The 19,901-nt window shown below is 40.5% G+C and overlaps 1 protein-coding gene across 5 annotated transcripts in view; it reads left to right on the top strand.

The window, feature by feature from the left end:
* The first annotated feature begins 15,610 nt into the window (after positions 1–15,610).
* ZMYND11 (zinc finger MYND-type containing 11) overlaps positions 15,611–19,901 on the top strand; it is a 106,014-nt gene continuing 101,723 nt past the window's right edge. For 2 of the 5 annotated variants that reach the window (XM_050310596.1, XM_050310589.1), the window contains exon 1: positions 15,612–15,816. The gene's annotated coding sequence lies outside the window, so the exon portion shown is untranslated. Of the gene's footprint in view, positions 15,817–16,227; positions 16,278–16,380; positions 16,400–19,901 lie in introns of those variants that run through there. The other 3 variants (XM_050310563.1, XM_050310579.1, XM_050310571.1) reach the window with 3 other exon arrangements.

Below are 19,901 nucleotides of genomic sequence, written 5' to 3'. Positions count from 1 at the left end.
TCTACTGGGACCACTGTGAATAGGAATCAACAAGTTTCTTGGAGTTCCATCAGGTAAGATGTGCCAAAAATTCATGTACCTGCTTGTTTCTAATTTGCTTCACATAAAAATTACTTTCATTATTTTTCTCCATAATGTTCTGAAATGACATAGTCCTTTCATGCATGAACGAGCTCTCTTTTTTGATAACAAACTGCTATGCTAAAGAAATAAAAGGTCAGGGAGACTGTCTCCAACTGCAAGACTTTTCTAAGGAAAGGTAGTGAAAGATTACAGAAATATGTTGTTACTTCTCTATAAGCCCATTACATTCTTGAAACAACTATTTCAACTACTTGCCTATAAAGAGTAGGTTAAAATATTTTTTATGTTCCTTTTGCCCCTTGACCATACCATAAGCAGTCTTTCACAATATTTTTTCAGAAGAAAATATGCATGTTTCTTCCAAAAAATATGTCAAGTTTTCTCCTTTAACAGATGGTGACAGTAGTTCTTATCATATTCCCTCATACACTTAGATTTCAAGCAAAACATTTTGGCAAATCAAGAGGTATAAATAAAGATTCAAATGTTTATTGAACAGCACATAATTTAAATAAATCATATTTATGAATGTCTGGCTGAGCAGAATTGATTGCCAACATATACCCTTTGGGCCTGACTTTGTTATCTGATGTTTATCTCACACTGGAAAACAGTGTGTGTGAATCATTTATCCCTTTTTGTACTCTCCTTTTTCTTAGTTTTCACTACTTTTCAAAATCACTATTTAAAGTAAGAAACCCATTACTCTGAAATGCACTGGCATGCCCAATAAGTTTGGCACGTGAGAATCCAAAATAATTCAAAAGAAGTAATTAACAAATTAATTAATCAAATAAACCCTCACTAGTTTCCCCATTTCCTCTCCAAACAAATGAATGTAAAAAGAATTCTTACATTGCAACACTGGGCTTTCAAAAACTTGGTGTTTCACCCTACAGCAAGCAGGCAGCAAAAGTACGAACCAAACTCTCCGCTAAACAGGCTCTGAATTCTTGAGAGGTGCGATGTGGCAACACACATCAGCAAATCAAACAGGCACCAGTGCTGTGAAGGAACACAACAGGAGCAAAGATCTCTCAGATCCCCATGCCCAGGGCAATTCAAACTCTGTGAGCAACGCTGGCAAGCCCAGGAGGTGTTCTCACATTCTCACCATCACTGCTATTTTTTCCAGACTGAGCTTGATTACTTTGCTCCCATGTGTACTGTTAACAACTGATCTGGTGTAATGTTGGTAGTGTCTGGAAGAAACAAAGAAAAAGGATTTTCAACACTGCGGGCCAAATCACAGGACTGACACTGATAGTAACCTTGAGTAAGATTGTAGACCTGAGAACAAATTGCAAATATCCCTTAACTTTCTCGTGTTCTGTCAAAGTTTGGAAAAAAGAATCCAACAAAGACTGTAGAAGTATCCCCATGAGATATAAGAAATAAATCTTAAAACCACATACTGAATGGATTTTTATACTTTATTTTTATAACCAAAATTGCAATGAAACCTAGTAGGAAAAACTAATAGTCTTTTAAGATGCCCATGCAAATTAGGGGTAGCCAGGGTTTTTAGCACTGAATAATATGTTCATAGATGGCAAATTCATACATCCTGATGTACAAGTGTCAGTATCCATAGCAAGAATCGATTTTCTTCTCATTTACAGTTTGATATGCATACTAAAGTGGATGGAGTACATTCAGCAATGTCCCGTCCTCTATAAAATGTTATGTGCTATTTTCCACCTCTGATGTGCACCATATCTAAGCTCCTCCCTTTAAAAGCTTTCATGGTGGCAATTATGTCTCCTTTCTGATCTCCTCCTAAAGTTCTCCTTCATCACCTCCAGCAATCACTCATTACATTATAACTTTTATATGAATACTGTTACTAAAAACTTCACTCTTCCTAAAACAGAATTTCTCTTTTGTTTCTGGAATATTTTTAAAAAATATTTTAGACAAGAAAATTTAAGAGAAGATTAATCTCAAAATAAATGTATTGCCATTGGTTGTTATAAAACTAGTCAAGGAGTAATTTTCTCACTATTCGAATCTCCAACCAGCAAAATGAAATTACATTGTTTTCAGCTTCATGTTTCCAAATAAAATAGTGTCTGGAAAAGAAAATTATGACTCTGTCCTGGGTGGCAACAAAGAGAACTAACCTCTAACACACATTTTCAAAAGAAATTTTTTTAAGAATTCACTCAAAAGGCCTGCACAGGGAGGGCATCCAGAGAACCTGCTCCCCTTGGTTAGCAAACTAGTCCCAGACTGAGTATCTGCACACACAGAGAAGTTAACACTGATCTTTATGAGCAGATCAAAGAAGCACTTTTGTCTAATGCTTATGGTAAATACTCCATTTAGCAAGGATGCTACTGAACCCTCTTCTCAAAGCATTTGAGATGCATAAGGAATTGTAGTAACTTAATCTCATGTACAGGTTATGCCTGGGATGAAGTTAATTTTCTTCATAGCAGCCTGCAGTGCGGTGTTTTGGATTTGTGACCAAAACAGTGCTGGTAACACAGGGATGTTTTAGCTATTGCTGAGCAGCCCTTACACAGTGCCAAGATCTTCTCTGCTTCTCACCCCACCCCACCAGCAAGGGCTGGGAGTGCACAAGAAGCTGGGAGAGGACGCAGCTGGGACAGCCGACCCCAACTGACCAAAGGGGTACCCCACACCATATGACAGCATGCTCAGCAACAACAGCTGGGGGAAGAAGGAAGAAAGTGGATACTTGGAGCCATGCAGTTTGTCTTTCCAACGCACTGTCATATGTGATGGAGCCCTGCTCTCCTGGAGTTGGCTGACACCTGCCTGCCCATGGAAGTAGTGAATGAATTCCTTGTTTTGCTCTGCTTGAGTGTGCAGCTTTGGCTTTACCAATTACACTGTCTTTATTTTTATCCATGAATTTTCTCACTTTTACCCTTCTTATTCTCTCCTCCTTCCCACAGGGATGGAGGAAGGGAATGAGTGAGTGAGTGAGTGGCTGTGTGGGGCTGAACTTCCTGGTGTTGTTAACCCACACTCCTCAAAATTATAAAATCCCCCTTTATGATAGAAAAGCACACAACCATTCACAAACAGAATAATCAGGTCATCGTCTTATTTGCAGTGCCTTTCCAGGACAGAGCAAACAGTGATTTCAGATGCAGACCTGGTTACAGTTAATTCATACTTTGGAGCTGGAGGTGAGAATGACATGTTAGACCATACAAGCCAACAGTACCAGTGCTTTAAGGTCCATCACTGTGGCAGTGAGCCCTATCTGCCCTTTTTCTCTAAGATGCTCTTTCTTAGTTCACTTTTAGCTGTTCCTGCATAAAAGTCTTGTGATTTTCTTCTCATCAAACCCAAGCACAGAGGTTAGGAGAATCTTATTTATGTGCAATGAAGTAGAAAGCGATGGTTTGAAAGCAGTCACCAGTTTACTGTGGCAGTATGCACTCTGTGTTTGCCTGCCAGGCATCTATTTTACATTTTGCACAAATACGGGGCTGAGTGTTTTGTGCAAAGGCTTCCCTCCTCCCCCCTCAACTAATAGCTTGCAAAATATGTGGAGAAAAGAAATCTTACAAAAAAAAATACTGACACATCAGCAGAGAAATGTTTTAAGTTTTGAAAGAATAGAGGCCACACCAACATAATGCTGATCCTCTCCTGAGTGATGTCCACTCAGACGTGAAGGTTTGTACTTCCACTGTCTTCCTTCCTCCCCCAAAGTCCACGTAAATCCTTCTCCGTGATGGAAGACTCACACAGTCAGTACTCCCTTCAGCAATATGAAGACTGGTAAGAAAAGGAGAGAAATGATACAAAAGTAAGTACGACAACAAGGTTGGTGAAAAAAATCCATTACTCCCCTGGCCTCTCTTTTCTCTGATGTGTCTCTGTTGACTCTGCAGGTGCTGATCTCTCCAGTTGCTGATGTCTCCAGCTGAGTAGGGTCTCAGGTCCTTCCTGCCCTCACTTTCCTGGTTGTCACCAAAACTACTCCAAAGCAGACAGAAAACGGATCCTACTGTCCCCAAATACATGGGCTTATGCTTTTTTTCTCCTAAGACTCACTCTCCAGTCTGGTGCAGCATGGGCTGTATAAGTGATGCATGTGATTTGTGACCTTTTTCCATTGTGTAAGGCAGAGGGCTCCCTCCATGCAGTTTCACTGGAATTCAGATTAGGCTCTTACTATGTCATAGAGAAGCTGATTTCATCTCACATTCATCTTAGCATTTACAAAAACTTCTCAAGGAAAGAAGCAGGTCCCAGCTCATTTACAAGTCAGACCTTCAGTAAACTTTGAAACTTAGTAGAATGCAAGTGATTTATTGAGTTTGCTAGAAAGAATAGAGTTTCCTGTTCTGCCTCGCTAAATCACTTTTGTAAAATATTAAAAATGAGCTTCTATTTCTCTGTAAAAACAGCCTCCAAAACGGTGAGATTATTTTGCCAGATTTCAGTGTAAACAGAAGAAATGGAACAACTCTAAAGGCGTCACTCAAGCTAAATTTTCTTGACTTCTAAGGGGCTTTAAATTTCCTTTGAATTCAGAGATGTAAAGTGTGGCCTAACAGAGGTTCCAACAGTACACATGCAATGGAAATATGAAAGCACAAGGAATCATTTATTACTTTTTTTTTTGACTCTCAGATTTATACTTAGAAATTTTGGCATTGCTGGAACTCCTACCATATTCCATAAAGCGCATTCAAAATTCTAAACATTTACAAATGGTTCTCCTTAGGTAACAGAAAGCATTTTAAAATGGCATGCTAACTTGAATTTTCTCAGTGTCTCTTTGCCTATGTACCATGTTTAAGGATTTTTGTTTTAAGGATGTTTGTTCATGGCCAAAAAATCTATGTGATTTTTTTGAACTTAAACTGTTATATCTCCATTTAGAGATCTAAGTACTACAACTTTCATGGCCTTAATAAATGAGAGATGGATACACTATCACTGATATGTTCAGAACAAGATGTTGGGGATAAAATCCCTTTTTTCCCATTGCCTCTTCCAAAATTCCAGTGAAATTTACTTAAACCTTGTGCTTCCTGAATGATAGCACAACTAATATTTAATTGTCTGAAAATAAGAATAATTTTCCAAAAATAAACTGTGGAATAGGAAAAAATCAGTAATATCTCTGTGTGACAGAAATAATCAGTATGATCTGTGTTCTGCTGTTGAATTAAATGACACATATGTGTCATTAATCACACATATGGTCCCTCAAACCACAGGAATACTGAGCAATAGTCTTCTGGAGCGCAGATGGCTTCTATGGTTCTAATATGACAAATGGCAGTAGAGTTCCACTATCCCCTCTCTATTTCATAGTATCACAGAAGGAATGCTATGTAATAACTCCAAGCATTTTTATCATAAGCCTCAAATTAAAAAAATATGTAATTTGTTGAATGAAATCTATCATAACTGCTTCCTTTCCAGGACAGCTCTAAAGCAAAGTTTAATCAACTCTATTTAGCCATTTTTAATATCTGTGAGAGACAAAAATGAGTGTGTGACAGTTGTTGCTATTACTAAAGGCCCTACTTTTTAGTTTCCATTTTTCACATTGTGTCCTTTCAAAACATAAGCTATAAGCAGCTTAAGATTCTATTAACTTTTTTATTCACTTATTTTTATACTTTTATTTTTAACATTCCAATGTTGTTAATTAATACAGGTTGTATGTGTATGCTTAACTATTCAGATATTATTGTGCTTGCTAACTCAAGCACGTCTCCACAAGTTAAAAAAGCTGTTTGAGAAGTTCCTAAATGATTAGAAATCATGGGCCTTCAAATGCACTAAATATGAGTTTTTCAGTATTTTTTTAAATGTATATTATGAAGACAACTAAGTGCTAAACAATTAAATCAATGTCTTTCACACATAGACACTAGACATGATGTATTTAATTCTAGTAATTGTAAACTGTATTTCCATGGATGCACATTCAAATCAATCTCGCTTTGCTTGCTAGCCTTGTAGCTGCTTTGCAAACAGTTTGCTCAAATAGCAACAAAAATATTTGTCTAGTGCAATTGTTATTTAGGGTTTTCTGAAGATTAATTTTTTTTAAGATTAGTTGGACTCATATATTTCTATAAATTTGAGTATGCAGGCAGTATAATAAAAAAGCAATGTCTATGGCAATAGACATAAGGTCCAGTTTACATGAGAACATCATATTTTAGAGGTAACAGAATTTAGCCACCTGAATATAAGCCATGTTGTGTAGGCTGGTATCAGGGCTAGATAACAGTGAGGGACACATTTTATTTATTTATTTATTCATCAGACAGCTTATGATCAAAATACTAAAGCAAACTTCTATTAAAAAATTTTACAGAGGTCATTTTGTTCTGTCATTGTATTCTTTACTGGCTCTTTTTGAAGTCTCAGCTATGACAACAATGTCCATATACACCATCTCAATCTTAGGTCAATTACATAACAACTCTCCTGTAGACTTACTGGTTTAAATGCAACAAAAGCTCTTTGGTTTTAATTTGGTCTTCAACTCCTTCCTCCTCCTCTAATCCATTCCACTTTACCTTACTTATTGTGACAATATCCTCCTTTCATTAACTGCACAAGTTCACGCTCAACTAATTATCCAGCATGATTACTGTCTCCTTTCGGAGTTACTAAACTACTGAGTCATGTCATATGTAACTCTGGTCTTTATTCTTTGTTTCTGGAAGGAAGAAAGTCTTTTATACACACACACACACACACACACACACACACACACACACATACACACAAGTATCATGTTTGAACAGGTATTCCCCAAAAAGATAGTACAATTACACTGCTGTCATATGTAATGAGTTCAAGTTTCACTTATGCACTCCCAGGAATGTTAGGCTAGAACTCAAGAGCAGAATTTCGTCAGTCTGCCTTGTGCCATGTAAAGCTAATAACTGAGGCAAAAATAATCAAGGCTCCAATCCTCTGAAGGGATGCCTCCTTATCACACTTTGTTTCCATGAAGACATTCAGACAAACTGCCACCATTACTTCGTGGCAAGTTAATTGCTTACAAATAGCTCATACTTCCCCACATCCCCTGAGCCTAGAAGTTCCACAGGGCTGAATGAAAATGCTTGCAAACAGTGCAGTTTAACATATCAATTAATGTTCTGCAAGGGTTTTCTGGTTTATTTTTTTTTCCCTATGGACATCATGTTTTAAAATAGTGTGCATAAATCTGTTCTATCTTTTTTACCATCAGGGGACCTGAATGATTTCACTGTTGTAATGAAAAGGCAAGAGAAGTTCACTGCTAGCATTAGTGTCACCTCTCATCTAGGTGGCCTTGCCAACCAGTAAAATATGAATGAGGGTACAAATTTGGGACACTTGACCCCAGGATTCGCATACATTAAAGAGCAAATACTGCTATGAGGATACTTCGAGTTCATTCCTAGTCACTGCATTCCCAGGAGAGGAAAGATTTTACTTTTATAGTCCTTGCTTGAACATGTTATTCATACACATTGGACAAGGCTTACAACTTGACAGAAAGGGTTAATTTGTCTCTTCAGGAATCCCTACATTTGTATGAAATCTTTTAAGATGGTTCAGTCTGAGTCTTCTGGCTATTTGAAAAAATTATTTTTGTTTTAGTTTTAGAGAGGTTTTGCATTGGGTTTTTGTTGTCTGCTTTTTTTCCCTCCTAATATGTTTTGATCCCCTGTTGGAGTAATCTTAAGCTCTATTAAAAAGACACATATTATCTTTTTTATTCCTCATATGCATGGTGTGCACTAACCACCTCCTCATATCCTCACAGATCGGTACTTGAAAACAAACAAAACTTTGTAAGTGAAGGATCATGTTCTCAGTAAACTAATTGATACAATGTAGTGTGTAAAACCTCTGGAAAATTTTCTTACAAACAGAACTTAGCCCCGGATTAGAATTCAAACATAGGCTTTTGCGTAAATTGACTTGTCCTATTTTTATATTACCAAGCACTATGAATTTAATTCTAAAATGCAGCATGCTAAGTAAGAGGACTGTGAGGGTACTCTGCCTTTTCAAATTGAGAATCCATTTGGAAATCCAATCCCTTTTCCAATAATAGTATTATTAACTATTACAATTATTACAATTATTATATCAAGCTTTGCTTCTGGACGTTTATTACAGGTTCCCCTTTGAAATTTTTTGCAAACTTCTTGCAAATTCCTGAGGCTTTATCAGTTGTGTTGTTCTCTACCACGTGTGCACAATCCATTTTGCAACTTTTCTGAATAGCACTAGAAAAATAGTTTTAAACATAAGAATAGTACAATTATATAACAACAGTTCAATTGATTAGTTTTCCAAATATAATTTTTTCTATTTTTGGTATTCCATAATTTTTCTGTTAATTTCACCCACAGATTTCAGTATTAACACTGTGCTTCATTTTTCTTTAAAAAGTCACACAGAAATTTCTTATACTCTAAAATTGTACCAGCACACCATGTTTAGCTTGATCTTATGAAATGCATAAGAAACTATTTGCAGTGTGCTTTTTTCCCTTAAATATAAACACAACACTTATTTAATTGACATTTGAGCAGGATTCCCTGGATCTCTAGAGAGCTGTAAGAGAACGAAGGGAAAACTTATCTGTATGTCTGTCCCAACACCTTGGAGTTGTGCTAAACCATTCAAAGGCAACAGTATTTCCAAAGTGAAAGCAATATAGTTGTCACCTAAAAGGGAAAACATTCACATAAATAACTGAGATGAAAAGTAGCATGACCTAAGGTTCAGAATTGAAACTTGGGGGTGATAAATCTTTCCTTTTATGCTTGAAAATGAACAAAATTAGCACTAGTCCAGCACTAAGAAGAGGCTATAAAACATGCAAATACTAGAAATAAAATAGGTGGATTTATGTCTCAGTGTGAAAAATTTATTAAGTGTGGGTATCAAAGAGAAAATGTATTATCAAAATTGCGCTGAATGACACATGCATATGGGTTAGGATGTCAAAATCTTATTCCTTTAATGTTGGGGGTTTTTTCAGGGTCAAAGACATTCATTGGGACCCTGCTACTAACCAACCATGATTTTTGATTAGTATGCTTGGTAAGTTTACAAGATATTTCAAAATTCTCATATTATTTTTATTAAAGCTAATAGGGTGTTAATTCTTTTTTTTAATGAGGAATCTTTAAGTGATTACATTGCTATATGCTGAACATAATGTAGCTATTAGCTAAGATAAATAGATAAATATATAAATAAAAGTTATTACTTGTGAATTATAAGTAATAGATATCCTACATGACATATAAGATCAAACAATATACAGTGTATGCGTCCCAGTACTCTTTTCAAATCCCTTGATTTCAAACAGACCTAGAGTGTAAGTTCCATTTTGGTTAACTTGACATTCCCTTCCAATTTGGTCAGTGTAGGAATGTTGTTAATGAAAGAACAATTAGACTCGAATATTACAATTGATTTTAAGCATGTGATTCTTTACAGAATGCAACAAAAATTAATTCAGTCATAACGGATCAAAACTATTTTATCTTATCCAACACATTATCTCTGGATAACAGGAAATGCTTTCAAATAAGGTGTCCAAACCACAGAATGACAGATGTGGATATTTTGTTTGTTTGTTTGTTTGTTTGTTTGTTCCTACATCAGCTTTCATCTTGACCATAATGGTTCAAAACTGACACAAATGTTGCTAATAATTAAAGCCCATCCTGTACAGCCAATCAGCGATATCTCTGAAAGGTGCAGTCAAGCTGCAGATGACATCAGGATACATCAAAGCTGCAATCACATCAAGATGGCTTCATGCCAGGCCAGCTTCAGTCTGGTAGGGATCTTTAGCTCTGGCAATGTGTTAAGACTCAAGAGCAGCTCTGTTCCAGAAACAATTTTGTTTCTTTGGTGTAGCAATGCAACTGGCAAAATAAACCGTGTGAGACTGGAGCTAATGCTATGTAAAACGGTGTATTCCTGGGAACTGGGGCTTCACAGAGCCACAACTGGTGATCAGCTCTAACAAGGCTTAATAGGTTCAGTTAAGTATTAGTGATAACATATTACCCCTTTTAGAAACATTTGGATGTTTCTGCTCTATATAGGACAGAAGTCTGTTTCCTGGAAAGGCTTGTTAAGCCCAGAGAAGTGCCACATCAATGCATGGAACCAGCCTGGGTCCAGCACTACCTCAGAGCTAATAAGCCAACTTTGAATATGGAAAGCTTTGAAGAACAGGGCAGAGACAGAGTATTTCTGCAGTAATTAGCTCAAAGGCAGTGCTGGACCAAACCAGGTTAAGCCCAGCTTACCATGAACTGCCTCAGTTTTAAAGGCACTTGAACATCTCTACATGCTTCTAATGCATTCACCTCCCTTATCCATGTATTTCCATCCCATTTTGGGATGACAGACCCCCTTACTTTATGTACAGGGTATATTTTTCTTATGCTGGTATTTAATATGATGCGCAGTGTAATTAATATTTCCCTGCAGTTATGACATTCATAAGGTCCCCATATAAAAACTCTAGTTTTTTAATTATTTAATAATAAAAGGTACTACTTATTTCCTCATAGTCATGGCTGTTTTTTCTGGCAAATTATATATTTCCAGTCACAACATCCTCATAAAATAACAATAGATGCTATTTCAGTCTAAAAGCAAATTTAAATTTTGTGCAGGTATTTTGCACAGATATAAATTATTTTAGATATTACAACAAGACTAGACAAACTGCGTGAGATAAAACTGATGTACACTTGGAAGTAGACATTAAAACTTCTCTTTTCACAAAGTATGAAACCGGTACAAACTCGCTCTGTTGTTTTGAATTAGTTGAAAGATACGGAGCTAAGTTTTCCTTGGCAGACTCTGTGCTGAATCAGGCATAGAGTTTTCATGAGGCATAATGCTGGCGTAAACACATGCCATGTCATATGTCATAAACATATGTCAGTTTACTCACAGGTAAACTTTTTAGGATAAACCTCTATTCCCAGTTGTGCATGAAAACGTAAAGAGAGAACACAGTGAAGAAAGAAGATGGATTTTTGTACCTCAGTCTACATCTACACTTGCTAGACTTAGTTCTGAGATTTTTTTATTACCAGTTATGCCCACAAGGTACTCACACATGGGAGTACTGGCCATAGAGGGTCAGACAAAAGATCCACCTCCCCACAACATATCGTTTTCAACAAACACCACAGAACGTCTTTAGAAATTCTGCCAGTAGTTTTCTTCCAATCTTATTTATACCATTACTTTCTCAAGCCTCACCAGGTCACAGAATGCTTGATCGAGCTCCTCTGAGCATTTGGTTAGCTAGCACTGGACAGTCAGTCTGCATGCCCAGGGACACAGAAAGAAGAGGGAAGCTGAAAAGGGAGGAAGAATCCTGGCTGCTGTAGGGTCTACTTCAATCCTCATCATGTCAGCCATGCAAGAACAGCACTCCTGGGTGGCTTGGACTCATTTTATAGATAGTAGACATTATTGGGGCGTTCTCTGCTCTGTGTTCCCATCTTGAGCCTGCTATTTGCTTTTCAATACCCGGGAAAAAAGGAACAGCATAAGCTTCTTCTTAAGACTCTCCCATCCTCCAACTGTTTTCAGCTCCGTGGATTTCCTGAGTCTGTTGTTATTAAGGCTTTGTTCCCTTCCCCCAGCTTCCTAAATTAAATGCCTTGCTGAGATTTTTACTGCAAAGAAAACTGCGTTGCTAAACTTTGTTCTGATGAAAAATTTACACTAATTTTCTGCATTAATACTTCTATGATCACAACACAGCAGACCTGCCTCTCAGGAAACACATTCAAATTATTTTTGTTTCAGTGCAGCTGAGAGTGGAGCACACAGTGAAGTGGGTTGGCACCACCACCAAGAAAACTATCTTACACAGCCAGATAAGGACCTGAGCACATAGTGGGTGGGTTTGGTTCTGCCAGGAAGATGGTAGAAAGTCGTGGAGAAGGCAGGGCTGTGCATTAGCCTACCATGAGTCCTGTGATGGAGAGGACATAACATTCCCTGCTCTCCTAAGGGCAGCATTCAACTAATGATTTCATGGTACCAAGACCAGTACCTAGCACCCCCTAGTAATGATGTACTTGTTCACCTGTGCATTTGATTCTTGCACCACTGAAGCAAGAGAAAGGTAAAAGAGCATGGCAAGAATAGAAGTCATATCCACACAGGATTGTACTGTCTTGTAGTAGAATTAAAAATAAAATGAACTTTTGAAATGAAGGAGAGGCGGAGTATCACTTAAAAGGAGAATGGAGGCACATTCACCAGTCTGCATGTTACTAGGCAGTGATGGTCTTCTCACACTCAGAAAGTGTAGTGGACATACCTGGTGGAACACGGCCATGCCCAGGTACACAGGGAATTCGTGCCCTAAGCTCCAACTGCTTTCAGCTCAAGGACTTCGTGAGTCATGGTTTGAGCGTCTCCAACCTGCAAAGGATTTCTTTCCCATGAACCTGCCTGATATGCCCTTTAATTCACGGCAATAGATTACATTCTTAGTCTGAATGATGCTTATTCAGGCAAACTGATATTCTCTTTATGCAGCTGCTTCTCCCCCCTCCAAGCCCCTTTCCAAGGGAAGCAAACAGTGCTGACAAGCCGAGTGGTTACACACCAATGCAGCAATACTGGCAAAAGCATATAGCACACACGCAGATGTATTCCTATGGTAAGTACTTTCTACTCGGAAGGAAGTAACTTTATAATGTTTTCTTTCTAACACAGTGATGCGTTTTCTTTCCCCCCAGCCGCGTAAGCAAGCAGGCGGCCGGAGCCCTCACCATTCCCCCCTGGTCTGCCAGGTGCAGCTCTACGGACCTTTAGGACAAGCAAACTCTTTCCCCAGCCGAGCCCCGGCAACCCGAGAGGTGCCTGTCCTGTCCCTGAGCCCCCGCTCCCGCTCGTCCTTCCCAGGGACCTTCCCGGCCGGGAGCGAGGAAATGCCTGAGCGGCCCCGCGGCCTCGCACCGCCCCCCGCCCGCCCTCACCGCGGGCAAGGGGGGCTGGAGACGGCCCTGAGCCCTATTTTTTGTTGGAACAAACATTTCCCCATGCCGATGAGGAAACCCGCCGCGGCCGGGGCTGGGGGAGGGGGGATTTCCTTCCCATTGTCTGCCGGGCTCGGCGCTCCCGGCCCCCGCTCCCAGGGAAAGTGAATGGCCGAGAGGGACCCGCCACAGGGCTCATGTTAGACACCGAACTACCTGCGGATAAACCAGGAGTCGGGGCTAACCCAGGCCGGCTACCTGGGCTTCAAACCCGCACAGTAATAAGCATTAAAAAGTCTTTACAGTACACATAAAAATAAGTCAAAACGACCCCAAAAATGCATCCTTTTTATCCTTCAACGTGCATCCTGAAAGCTATATAATGCAGTTACCCGGTGGACCTAATGAGGATATCAAAATATTTCAAAACCAGGCCCATGAACACCTATGTAATAAGCTCTGTACCTGTGTTTCTACGCTTGACTTAATTCACTGCCCAGCAGCTCAGAGAAAGTAACGTGGCTATGGTTGCAGACACTCCCTACATGTTTGTTTTAGCATACCTTGTTCTTTCGAAAATCAAATATTTGTATCCTGAAACAAATATTTGGAGGCAGTCCAGACTAGCCGTTACAAATATGTTAAGTACAACAGACTGTTGGCAAGCAGCAGACTCCAGGTAAAAACCTGTATGGTAGGAAAACCATAAGGCTTCCACCCTGCATGTGCTTCCACGTTGGTGAAACTGTGGCCTAAGTATTTATTTGACAGCTCTCTATGGGTCCTGTGAGAGATAAAAGGCTAAAACCTCTTTATACTGAAGATAGCTGAACTTCTTCCTTAAATAAATATTTATGTAGGTAAGGAGAAGGCACTGCAGAAGAGTAATAAATCTTTTCACTAAAAAACCTGAGACTGGCTTTGGAGCTTTGTTTTGGAGTTATGGCAAATCCCCCCCAGCTGATCCAGTTGTTGGGGTTACCCAGCTGTTTGGGCTGAAGAATTCAAAACTGTTATGTATGCTGCTAGCTATGCTTGTCCTCTGTTTGCTTCTGAATGCAAAAATTGGTTTGCCTTAACCATGCCGACTTGAGAACTGTGAGCTTGACTGGATGGTAGAAACATCAGAAGTTGTAAGGACCCAAACTTTCCCCTCACCCCCAACCCCCATTTATAAATATAGCTCAGATGCAGTGTGTACAGAGAAGGTTCCACATAAACCTAAGACAACCAAGCCAACAATATCCCATGGACGCCTGGCATATATTTCTATCAAATTTCTTTTGAAAATTACATGCCTTAATGAAATCATAGCCAAGCATCACAAATAAATGCTTAACATAAGGTAGTCTTTTTGTAATTACATTGATGGTAAATCCCCTTTTTACTTAAAAAATTGCCTGTAAATTTCATTTTCTTTTTATTAATACAAGCAATATAATAGTTAATAAATTATAGTACCAGTATTGGGTATCTGCCCAACCCCTCAAGCACTCTTTGAAAGCAGATTACCAGCACTTTCTTTCCTATCTATTTATTTTAGATAATGTAAAATGTTCTTTCATATTTAAATACATAATAGAAGTAAAGCTTTATCACAGTTGTGCAACTAACCGTTATTTGCATTTTATTTTCAAAGTCCTGATGCAGCAGTCTCAAAGGAACTCTGAGTTTAGACACTACTAGAAACCTTATTTACTGAATACAGTGGAGAAACTTTCACTGTTCAATGTGCAAACTCTTGGGCCAGACACAATGGATGCATCTTTTTTAACATTAGCACTACTATTTCAGTCTACTATTTTAGTAATACTAGTGATTTAATTTTTTTGCATGCATAAATGTTTATAGAACTAAGCTTGCAGTGTATTTTAATAAAAGCATGCCACATCTCTAATTAATTGTGAAGTGTGTTACTTATCCATTAATAATTCCTGCAACATTTCAGAAACTTTAGAAGAAATTTTCCTAGACATTTGTTATTATTTATCTTAAAGTCAATAAAAACCAGGAAAAAAATGTACATTTTCTTGCTACTTACATATCTACATATGCTTATAAAGTTATATATTTCATATTAGCATGCATTTCCCAATCCTGCAGTGAAAGTATGGTTAGCAGTTGGATTCAATGATCATAAAGGTCTTTTCCAATCTAAATGATTCTATGATTTCATGATCCATAGCTTATAACATATAGACAACTCTGAGACAGATCGTTGACTCTGTATGTTTTAGTTTCTGTTGCTCAAGGTGAGTGTCTACTTTCAGAAACATTATCTATAATTTCTCCAAGTTGGACTTCATGATAGAAGGAATTTGCATATATCAAGGCCAGATAAGCGCCATATTTTTCCTCTGCAATAAGACAGGGTACAGACCTAAGACTGTGATAAAATACATACATAATAAATAGTTAAAGATCCGTTTCAAATGTATTATTAAAAAAAAATAATAAAAGAAACAAACAGCAACTCCAGCAGACACCACTAGAGTTCTCCTTCTCCCAAATATCCCTAGCACCATCCTAAACCCTGTTTACCCCAGAAACCTGAACTGTGGACAGACAGAAGAGGAGAGAGAGAGAGAAAATTCAGACACAATAAAACTCTGAGGGGAAAAATATGTGGAAGGAGGAGGCAGCAGCGGCCTGGGGAAGGGATTGAAAAGTTTCCCCTGGCTTAACTTCTCCCCCCCTGCAGCAGCAGAAGCAGCGCCAGCAGCACAAGGTGAGAGAGACTTTTAAGTCTGGGGAGGAGGGGTGTGTGTGCGGGAGGGGGGGTGAATTTACAGCCCTGTGGATATTTCTGTGTCTGCCTCCCTGGCTTTGGGGTGCGAGAGACGCCGTGTCTCATGCTGGGTGGATTTTTTTTTTTAATATGATGGAGGATTATAAACATGGCGCCTTAAAAAAACTACAAAATCATGTACACACTGTTCCAAGGAGATGGGGGAGAGGGGACAGGGGAAGGGCTGGGCACCAGGGGAGGGAGCAATCCTTCCCCGCGGGGTGCCATATGAGGAGGGGGGGAGCAATTATACTTAATAATAAAATGTGTGGGGCTGTGGGGGGGAGATGGAAGGCGGGATTTTTTTATTATTATTATTATTTCATTTTTCGGAGTGGGCAGGATTATCTGGCAGCCCGCTTGGAAACCGCGGAGGAGAAGGGGACGGCGGCGGAGCGCGTGTGATTATTAACGGCGATTATTTTTGCCCCCCGCACCTTTCCCCGGTCGGATTTCGGCTGGGAGGCGGCGGCGGGTCCCCCGTGCCGAGTTGCAGCCAGCCCCGGGGCCGGGGCGGGAGGAGGTGGGGTGGGGAGAGGGGCGCTCCGGGGAGAATCGCCGCTTCCAGCGCTCGGCGCGGGCCTGCAGGGCGCGGGGAGCCGGGGACTCGCGTGAGAGGCGAGGCCGGGCGGGGTGTGGCGCAGCCCGGCCTCGGCCCCGCCGCCCTCCCGGCCGCGCTCTTCCCCGCACGCGGGGCCACCGCTTTGCTCCCCACTCTCCCCCGCTTTCCCTTCGCTCGCACCCCCCCAACCCCCGCCGCCGCCGCCGCATTTCCTCGCTGGGGAGGGGAGATGCCTGCTTGGAGGACGGGTCTTGGCCCGAGTAATGGCAGCTGCTCGACAGCGCCGAGGCTCCACCGGAGAGATTTTTTTTTTTTTTAATCTAAGCCCCGCAGGCCGGGCGAGGGGCCATGGCTGCCGTGCCCGCGGGGGGCAGGGGAGGGGACGGGGAGAGGGGTGAACTCGGAGCCCCAGCCCTCCTCCCCCCGGTGGCTGCGGGCGGTGCCACCCCCGCGGCCGGGACGGCCTCGCAGCCCGGATCGCCCGGTGCCCCGGCACGGCCCCGGGGCTGCCTCGCCTCCCCCGTGTGTCTGGGCAGGGCCCGGGGGGCAAGAGGGGCCGATTTCCCCGCTCTGCACCCCGTCCCCCCGAGAGCTACGCGCTCGCTGCCCCCACCAGAGAGGTCCCTCCCGGAGCCTCGCCGGGCTCGGCATTCCGGGCAATAAGGACCATCGAGGGGCTCGCTTTTGTTGAGGGTTTGGGGGTTTTTTGTGTGGATGTGTGCGCCCCTGGAGCCGTGTCTTCAGATAACTCCCGTCGGTGCACTTTGTGGGGTGTTCTCCCTCTCCCCCTGCCTCGGGGCTGATCGGAGGCCTGTCTCCTTTCTTTTCGGGGAAAGGTGTGGGGGTGCCCATGGTAGGGATGATGGGGAGCTTCGGCGCGCTTTCCTGGCCGTCTGTGCTCCAGACAGCGGCCCCCTTGTAAAATATTGATGTTAAGGACTTGACAAACTTCGTGTGTCTTTTGGGGCTTATCCTGAAAACAACGGACTTTAAGAATTTGGTTTTGGTCGTCTGTGAACGTGGAAAAAAGAACTTTACAGAGGCTAGAGATGGGGTGGCTTGAGAAGAGGAAAAGGAGTGAAAAACTTTAATTTGGTGCTGGTTGGTTTTATAATTGTATAGTTGGGCATTTAACACCCTGGAATCATCTGCCATGGTTTCTGTATTGTAGGAGTAATTCTATTTGTTGTAGTTTTGAGATCTTACTGCAGTAAAAAAGAACAAAGGTAGACAATGCTTTCTTGTCCTAGATAGTCTAATATTTTCTCACTTCTGTTGCTGTTCTGTGAAGGAAATTGTTTAATTCTTTAGGGGTGATCACTGAGACAGGTGTCAGGAGGGGGGGATAGTGGGAGGGAAAATGCCAGTTTGTGGTTCAAGTTGCAGTCCCTTGGGTTTTTCTAGTTCCTCATCCTTCAGTAAAAACGACCTGGCATCTCTCCACACTTTTTTTTTTCTTTTTTTTTTTTTTTTAATCAACCATTCTGAGTGTGCTACAGAAAGTCTTTAGGGAAGTAGACTATTTGCTGACTGGTGTTTTGTATAAAAGTGAAAGTACCCACAAAATAATTCACAGTGTGGATTTGTGCCATTAATTAATTCCCACTGTGGAATTATGGCATTAAAATGCCAGATTTTCCATGCCTAAACAAACCTTCTCTGCTTTGACCAGGTAGTTGTATGGGGAAGGGAGGGAAGGGAATGGTTCATGGTCTAGGTAGTTCATCAGAGAACACTTATCTTGCTGATGGTTAGTTTGGTTTTAGTGAGTGGGAAAAAAAGTGACTGTGTTGATGACTTTTTGTTGTTTGTGCTCTGGATGGTGGTCTCTGCATCCGCAACTGATACTTGGTATCGGGTTCAGTGCAAAGGATGAGTGAGAAAAATGACTGTTCCACTGCATCTCCTCAACTGGGTAATATGATGGAAATTGTTGTGTGATTAAGCTACCTGAGGGGAGTTGAGAGTGTGTGGATGTTGTGCAGGGTGGGTGTGTGTGTGTGTGTCTTAAAACTTCGTTGATGCTCTAGAAGATACTCTTCCACAGTTTGAAACTTTGTAGCACAAGTTTGATGGGGTCGTGCACCTTCATAGGGTTTGGTTTCTGTCTAATTTTTTTTTTTTTTTTAAATCTAAGCGATCACTTGCAGCTATTCTTTTTAAATAAAAATGTAAAAAAAAAAAAAATCTGTTCACCATGAATTAAAATTTAGTAGTTTGTCTTAGTTCTTAGGTATTATGAGCCAGAGCAATGCATCTTAACCTTCCAGGAAAAATTCGAGCACTGTTGAAGTGACAGGAATTTCATGACTGGAATTGCTGTGCACGCAGTCTGTCAGTCGTTTGCTGTTGTGTGGGGTGGTGTGTCCATAGGGCTTGTGTCCAGTAGGCTTTCTGTGTGCAGCTACTGTTCAGGTTGCCTGGTTCAGGTTCCCCCCTGCCCTTGTAGCAGAGAGTAGAAGGAACTAATGTTTAGAAAGACCTGAGGAAGAGTCTGAATAATTTTTTCAGCCTAAGGTCATCTCAAGAGCAAACGAGATGGTGAAAGGCTGTGAAGTGTGCTCGACTTTTCCACCTTGCAGGTAAATAAAACATGTTGGGGGCTGTTACTGACATGGTGCTCCCGGAGAAAAAAACAATTCGAATGGACAACTAATTTGGCCTCAAACTCACCTTGAAGTGCCTCAGGCAACATCTAGACTGTCATGCATTTCTACCCATGAACCACATCCGGGGGACCACTGAACTGTGCCATCTGCAATCTCTGAATTTGAATAAAATACTTAAAAAATAAATAGATGAAATATAACACTGAAGATGTTTTCTTAATTTTAGGCATCTCAACCTCTCCACAGATGTCTGCATTATCTGGTTTGTTAGCAAATTGTCTCATTTCACATAATTTGAGAATTGGGAAATTTTAGAATTAGGAGATGTTTGGAAATTCAGGACTCAACTTCCATGGTAAAAAGTTCACAAATTTTGGACATACCTGTAACTAGTTTTCATAGTTACTGCCTTCCACAGTCTTTCAAAGCATTTATCTCTAGAAGTGTGGGAAGACCTCAGGCAGTGTGAATTGGTCCAGGCTAAAAGTTCTGAAAGAGAGACAAGGTGATGATAAAGATGTCACCAGTAAACTTCTGATTTTCTTCTTACATGACTTTTTAGCTAAATCCAGATTAGCATAAATGTCATTAAAAAAAGTCTTTTACCTGTAATGTGGGTTTTTACAAATGCTAAGTTGAACTATAAACAAAATTAATCTGTGCAAGGTATATGTGGCTCGCACCAGTGATGAACTTTGTACATAAAATGCCGAGTTGTTTAAAATTACTGGCCAAACACACAAAGGAGTTTACTTTCCTTAATGAAGTTGAGTTTGGGGATTTTTTCAAAGGTTAGGTCAGAATTGTTGGAGCCATTCCTTTTCTTATATCTATCCAGTAAATATATAAATTTA

This window comes from Myiozetetes cayanensis, unplaced genomic scaffold (genome assembly GCF_022539395.1).
Source record: "Myiozetetes cayanensis isolate MyiCay16 unplaced genomic scaffold, myiCay2020 scf1, whole genome shotgun sequence".
Lineage (NCBI taxonomy): Eukaryota > Metazoa > Chordata > Aves > Passeriformes > Tyrannidae > Myiozetetes > Myiozetetes cayanensis.
Note: the sequence above shows the minus strand (reverse complement) of the source record. Positions and strands in the feature narration are given on the sequence as shown.